We start from the raw sequence: 7,009 nt of genomic DNA, 5'->3' as shown, positions 1-7,009 counted from the left end.
CAGAGACTATGTTTTCAACAAAGATGTGGAGAAATGAAAACTTTGTGTGTTTTTGTGGTGGTGTGAAAATGTCTTTTTCTTGTGGAAAACAGCAGTGTGATTCTTTAAAACTTAAGCCCAGTGTCAGTAAACGATCCAGTACTTGCACCCAGAGAAACCAGAGCAGGACACTAAAGGGCTGTCTGTCCTCCATGTCCACCCACAGGGGAGAAGGTGGACAGAATGTGGTGCTACACACAATGGAAAGCGTTCAGGGCCACAGAGGAAGGGCGTGCTGACATGGACTGCAACAGGGACCCGCGTCGGCAGCATCAGGTCTGACGTTTGACATTGTGAATCACAAGTCAGTGAAGCACCTTCATCATCCTTGTTCCAGGTTGCTAATATGGTACTCATGGTGTAACAGGATGTGAGTAAAAAGCCCGTGTCTCACAGGAAAGCACCTTTCAACATGGTGCATTTGTCTCAATGATGTGAGGAAGACCTTTATCCGTATTTAAAAATAAATACAATTGGGATATTTTGACAATTTAATTTTTAGTCTTTGAAATCACTATATGTAATTTATTTGCAGCCCATGTTACAAAATTTCCACTTCCTTTGATTTTATTTAGTTCCCCTAAAAGTTGTTCAGTGTTGACACCTGCAATAATGACCTGAGCACAGGAGGAAAGAACAGGCATCCAAAGATTTCATAGTAAGAACAAAAATAGAGCCTTGAATCTGCACCATGTCCTGCATGACAGAGACGTCAGGTGAACTGGTTTATCTTCTTTTTTTTTTTTTTTTACTATTGTCACATATTTGCTCCTTGAATGTGACAGGGATCCTTTCTGTATGCAATCAGATTTAATCTCATTAACAGAACCTTTATGTGGATATTCAATGCTCCACTTTACAGCGACATAACTGAGTTACAGGGATGTTCAGTGAACTTTCCCAGAAGTCCAGCTATTAAGATCTACACACACATGCATGAAACCCCATATAATTTACACATGTATACACACATGTGATACTATATTTATAAACACCAGGATGTGGTACATTCTATAACAATTTAAACATGTAAGCATTTGATAACTGCCAGGTCTATCTTACAGTCTAGCCTTGTGTGTTTAGGTAATGAATCCAAACTATGAACTGTTCAGTTTTCAATCACCCACAAAACATTACCAAAGAACAAAGAAATAAAATTTATTAAAATAGAAATTGCATACAAGTAGCAAATTGTGGAGACAGGATATGAACACTTCTTCAAGCAAAAATGGCAATATCCTAGTGTTGAAATATGACTCGACTCAGCATCCTCTTGCTTCCTGTATCACCTTCTTTATTCTCCTGTCACTTGACCTGAGAACCATCATGCATGTCTTCACAGGAATATGGTTCTAAGGGACTCTATCTGAGTATTTGCCTTATTCCACTAGCAAATTGTCTCCAGTAGAGGATGTGCTGACAGAAAAAACTGAATATGAGCATTTCTGTGTAAAATTAATTGAGGATATATATTTAGCATGTGGATGAAATATGGATTAACTCTAAGTGCTGCCTTTTTCAAAATTAATGGTGTGTTCTGATCTTTTGAAAGTAAAGTGCCTTATTTCATTACAAAGAGCTCTTTTTACTCTGATTCTATTTAGAGTTGAAAATGAGATACTGAAAAATACATCTTGTTAGTGATTTCTGTATTAATAAAATAAATATTTCTCAAATGCACCTGATTGTGATAATGAATAGCTGAACCACAGATTTGATGATTTTGACATGATTCTATAGGGACCTGGGGACAGAGTTGAGGACCAAGGGGAAGACTCCCGTGGAGTCAAGATAAAGTAGCTTTCACTGAAGCACAGATAATTTTCTTATACTCATTTCCCTTTGGTTAAAATATTCTCAACGATGAATCATTACAAAATAAGACTGATTTTGTTAATTTTTATCTACTTATATACACCAGTTCAGCAAGAGTGGGTATTTACCAAAAAAGCCTTTTTAAGTGGACTTTGCAGGAAATTTCCTAGGATATCTGATTGCACTTTTAAAGCCTCTTATTAGGATTAACTGACAGACACAGATTTCAATATCATGCTGAGATGAGCCAATCCCCAAACACCAAAGGCTGAATGATTTCTCTGATAAGTGGATGATGATATATAATGGGGAGTGGGAGAAAGACAAGAAAGGAGGAAGGATGGATTGTATAGAGAAAAACGAGGGGTGGGGAGGGTGTGGGGGAATAAAAAATAATAGAATGAGACAACATCATTACCCTATGTACATGTATGATTACACAAATTGTGCAACTCTAGTTCATGTACAACCAGAGAAACAACAGTTGTACCCCATCTATGTACAATGAATAAAAAAGAAACAAATGAAATAAAAAACAGTAGAAGAAAGAAAATAATTAAAATAAGATCTGCAAACAATGAAATTGAAATAAAAGAATAATTCAAAAAATTGTAAAAACAAAAATTTGGTTCTTTGAAAAAAATGAATAAAATTGATAAACCTCTAGTCATACTACCAAAAAGAAAAAGACAGAAAACCCAAATTACTAAAACACATGATAAAAATGAAAATACCACAGCAGACAAAACAGGAACAGAGAAGAAAATAGAAAATATTTTGAAAATTTATACACAAATAAAATAGAAAATATTCAAGACATTGACAAATTTCTAGAGACATGACCTACCTAAACTGAATCAGGAGGTTTTACATGATTTAAACAGAACAATTTCTAGTAAGGAATTAGAAAACACCATTAAGAACCTGCCAATTAAAAAAAGCCCAGGACCAGATGGATCCTCAGTCAAGTTCTACAAGACCTTCAAAGAAGAATTAACACCAATTCTTCTCAAATTATTCCATGAAATAGAAAAGAAGGGAACTCTTCCAAACTCATTCTATGAGGCGAATATCACCCTGATACAAAACCAAAGACACATCAAGGAAAGAAAACTTTTGACCAACATCTCTGATGAACATATATGCAAATATTCTCAATAAAATTCTGGCAACTCACATACAAAAATGTACTAAGAGAGTGAACCATGATCAAGTAGGGTCCATCTCAGTGATGCATGGTTTGTTCAAAATACAGAAATCAATAAATGTAATTCATAATATCAAGAGACTTAAAAACAACCATCATATGATCATCTCAAGAGATGCCAAAAATCCACTTGACAAAATACAGCACCCCTTCTAACAAAAGAGGTAAAAGACCTCTACAATGAAAACTACAGAACACTAAAAAATGAAATTGAAGAAGACCTTATAAGATGGAAACACCTCTCATGCTCCTAGATAGGCAGAATTATATTGCCAAACATTCATACTAGCAATAGTGTTATAAAAATTTAATGCAATTGCTATTAAAATGCCACTGATATTTTTCACAGAACTAGAAAAATAGTCATGAAATTCATTTGGAAAAATAAGAGATCCAGAGTAGTCAAAGCAATCCTTAACAAAAAAGTGAAGCAGCAGGCATCACAATGTAAGACCTCAAACTACACTACAGAGCTCTAGTAATAAAAGCAACATTGGTATTGGCACCAAAACAGACATGTAGACCAAAGGCACAGAATAGGAGACACAGAGACACACCCACATAAATACTGGTATCTCAAACTAAACAAAGGAGCCAAAAACACTTACTGGAGAAAAGAGCTTATTCTAGAAATGGTGCTGGAAAAAATGGAAAGCCACATGGAACAAAATGAAGTTAAACCTTTTTCTCTCACCCTGCACAAATATCAACTCACTGCGAATCAAAGACTTAGGCACTAGATCAGAGACCCTGAGCCTACTAGAAGAAAAAGTAGGTTCAAATCTTCTCCATGTTGATCTAGGACATAACTTCATTAACAAGGCCCCTAAAATGCAAGAAGTTAAATAAAGAATCAATAAATGGGATGAACTCAAACTAAAAATTTCTTTTCAGCAAAAGAAACGATCAATAATGTGAAGAGAGAGCCTACAGATTGGGAGAAAATCTTTACCACATGCACCTCAGATAAAGCATTAATCTCTAGGATATTTAAAGAAGTAAAAAATTTAACACCAAAAAAACCAATAACTCAATCAATAAATGGGCTAAGGAACTGAACAGGCACTTCACAGAAGAAGATATACAATTGATCAACAAATACATGAAAAAAGGTCCAACATCTCTAGCAATTAGAGAAATTTAAACAAAACTACCCTAAAATTTCATGTCATTCCATTCAGAATGTCAATCATGAAGGATACAAGCAACAACAAATGTTGGTGAGGATGTGGGGAGAAAGGTACACTAATAACTTCTTGGTGGGAATGCAAACTAGTACAACCATTAGGAAACCAGTATGGAGTTTCCTCAAAATATTTGGAAAGGAATCACCATTTGACCCATTTATCCCACTCTTCAGTTCATAATCAAAGGACTTAAAATCAACAAACTACAATTACACAGTCACATCAAGGTTTATGGCACTTCAATTCACAATAGCTAAAATATGAAACCCACCTCGATGCCCTTCAACAGATGAAAGGATAAAGAAAATATGATACATGTGTATATATCTATATAGATTATATATATGATGGAAAATAACTCAATTTTAGAGAAGACTGAAATTCTAGAATTTGCTGGTAAATGGATGGCGTTAGAGAATATCATGCTAAGTGAAATAAAACTAACCTAAAAAATCAAAGTATGAATATTTCTCTGATATGCAGATGCTAATTCACAATAAGGGATTGGGGGTATGGAAGAACGGTTATTTTATATTAGATAGAGTGTAGTGAAGGGAAGGGAAGGAGAATGGGGGTAGGAAAGAGAGTAAAGTGAAACAGCCATTAGAACCTCATGTACATATATGACCGATGTGATCTGACAATTTGTATAATCAAAAAAATGAGAGTTTATATTGCATTTATGTATGATTTATCTAAATATATAATGCATTTTAATGTTATGAACAACAAATTAGAGTAAGTTAAAAAATTTAGAAAAAGCTATACATGACAGTAGTGTATTTTTACACATTACATATACATGATTATAACTTTTTCTAATTAGGATCCCAGTCTTGTGATTGTATATTTTGTGGAGTTACACTGATCATGTACTCATATATGAACATAAGAAAGTGATGTCCTGTTTAGTCAACTATCTTTCTTATTCCCATCCACCCTTTCCTTCATTCCCTGTTATCAAATCCAATAGACTTCTATTTTTCCCCTTCCACATCCTCCCTTATTTTGTGTTAGCATCTCCATACCAGAGGGAACATTCAGCCTTTGATTTTTGGGAATTGGCTTATTTCAGTTACCATGATAGTCTCCAGTCCTATCCATTTGCCTACAAATACCATAATTTCACTCTTCTTATGGTGGAGTAGGACTCCATTATGTATATGTAGTAGGTTTTCATTATCCAATCATCTGTTGAAGGGCACCTATTCTGATTCCATAGTTGGTTCTTTATGAATTGAGCTTCCATAAACATTGATATGGCCACCTTCACCATAGTATGCTAATTTTAAGTCCTTTGGGTATAAACCTCCGAGTGGGATCACTGGATCAAATGGTGGTTCCTTTCCAAGTTTTCTGAGGAATCTCTACACAGACTTCCAGAGTGTTTGCACCAATTTGCAGTCCCATCATCAATGTATGAGTGTCCCTTTTTGCCCACATCCACACCAAGAGTTACTGTTGCTTGTGTTCTTGATAATTGTCATTCAGACTGGAGGGGATGGAGTCTCAGTGTGGTTTTAACTTGCCTTTCTCTGGTTGCGAGAGATGTTGAACATTTTTTCGTGTATTTGCTAACCACAGATGAGTGTATGTTTAATGCGTGACTGGGGCTGGGGCTCCAGCTTCATCCTTGTGCAGGTGAACATTCCACTTTCCTAGAATCATTGTAGAAAACACTTCTTTCTTCATGGAAGTTTTTCATCCATTTTCCAAAGTGAATTGTTCACAAGTGTGTTTATAATTCAATTGTCAAATTTTCCATTCGTTTATAGGAATCCTTTCTCCTGCTAGAGCTAGTTTTCAGTGATAATTTTGATGTCAGTGTGTTAAAACATAGAATTTTGACCTGCATTTTAAAGAGTGGTTCATGGTTGTGGATTTCTTCACAAATCTGTGTGGATTTTGGGGAGCTGGTCAATGCCTCTCAAAGTGTGGATTACAGGGGCTACACTGAATCTAGAGATCCATTTGTGGGGTACTGTTGTCTTTTTTCTTTCAATTTAAAAATATACTAATAAAACTTTATTTTGCTTTCAAGAAAAAAATCATTCCCCTCATGAAGATTAACCACAACACCAGTCCTATTGGTTTATTACAATAATCTTTCCTACAATCAATGGGATTTTAAAACACAGTTAATGAACACTGGAACGTAAAGCCTCAATGTAAAAATAGGAGCTTTAGATCCAGTGGCTAAATCACAGCAGACAGATAATCTTTTTCAAAGGGATAATCTCCTGAAGGGAAAAAGAACAGCATCCGTGTGGCACAGGAGATGTGAGGACAGTGTGGTTCCTCAGCGCCAGCACGGCATTTGGATCCCTGGTGACATTTCCTAACTGACCCATAATTTGCTTTGGCTGTTGCGTCTTGCTGGAGTTTTGCATCTACTTCGGCAGCTTCCCGCCTCGCTTCAGAAGCAAACGGCGGCAGGCCAGCCGCCCACCCTTCCTGAAGCCCCTCTTCCACACCGGGAAGGACTTGCTACCCTGGAGCCGCAGCCGCTCCCACAGCGCTCACCGCCCCTGGCGTGACCCAGCTGCGCTTGCTGAGCACAACAGAGTGGCGCAGGCGACCCTGCGGCTGTGTTCAGAGGTCTTGGTATGTTGCAGTGCGTGGTGTCACCTGGCACCTGCGTGATCCTGAGGGGTTGGAAGAGCTCGTCCTGTGGCCACTGGGTCCTGCACAGTGTGCTGCCCGCTCCTGCAGGTCCAGGCCACCTGGACCTCCAGGACCTACTGCTGTGCCTGCTCCTGGC

Source organism: Sciurus carolinensis (genome assembly GCF_902686445.1).
Source record: "Sciurus carolinensis chromosome 19 unlocalized genomic scaffold, mSciCar1.2 SUPER_34, whole genome shotgun sequence".
Taxonomy (NCBI): Eukaryota; Metazoa; Chordata; class Mammalia; order Rodentia; family Sciuridae; genus Sciurus; species Sciurus carolinensis.
The sequence above is the reverse complement of the archived record's forward strand: the minus strand, read 5'-3'. Positions refer to the sequence as shown.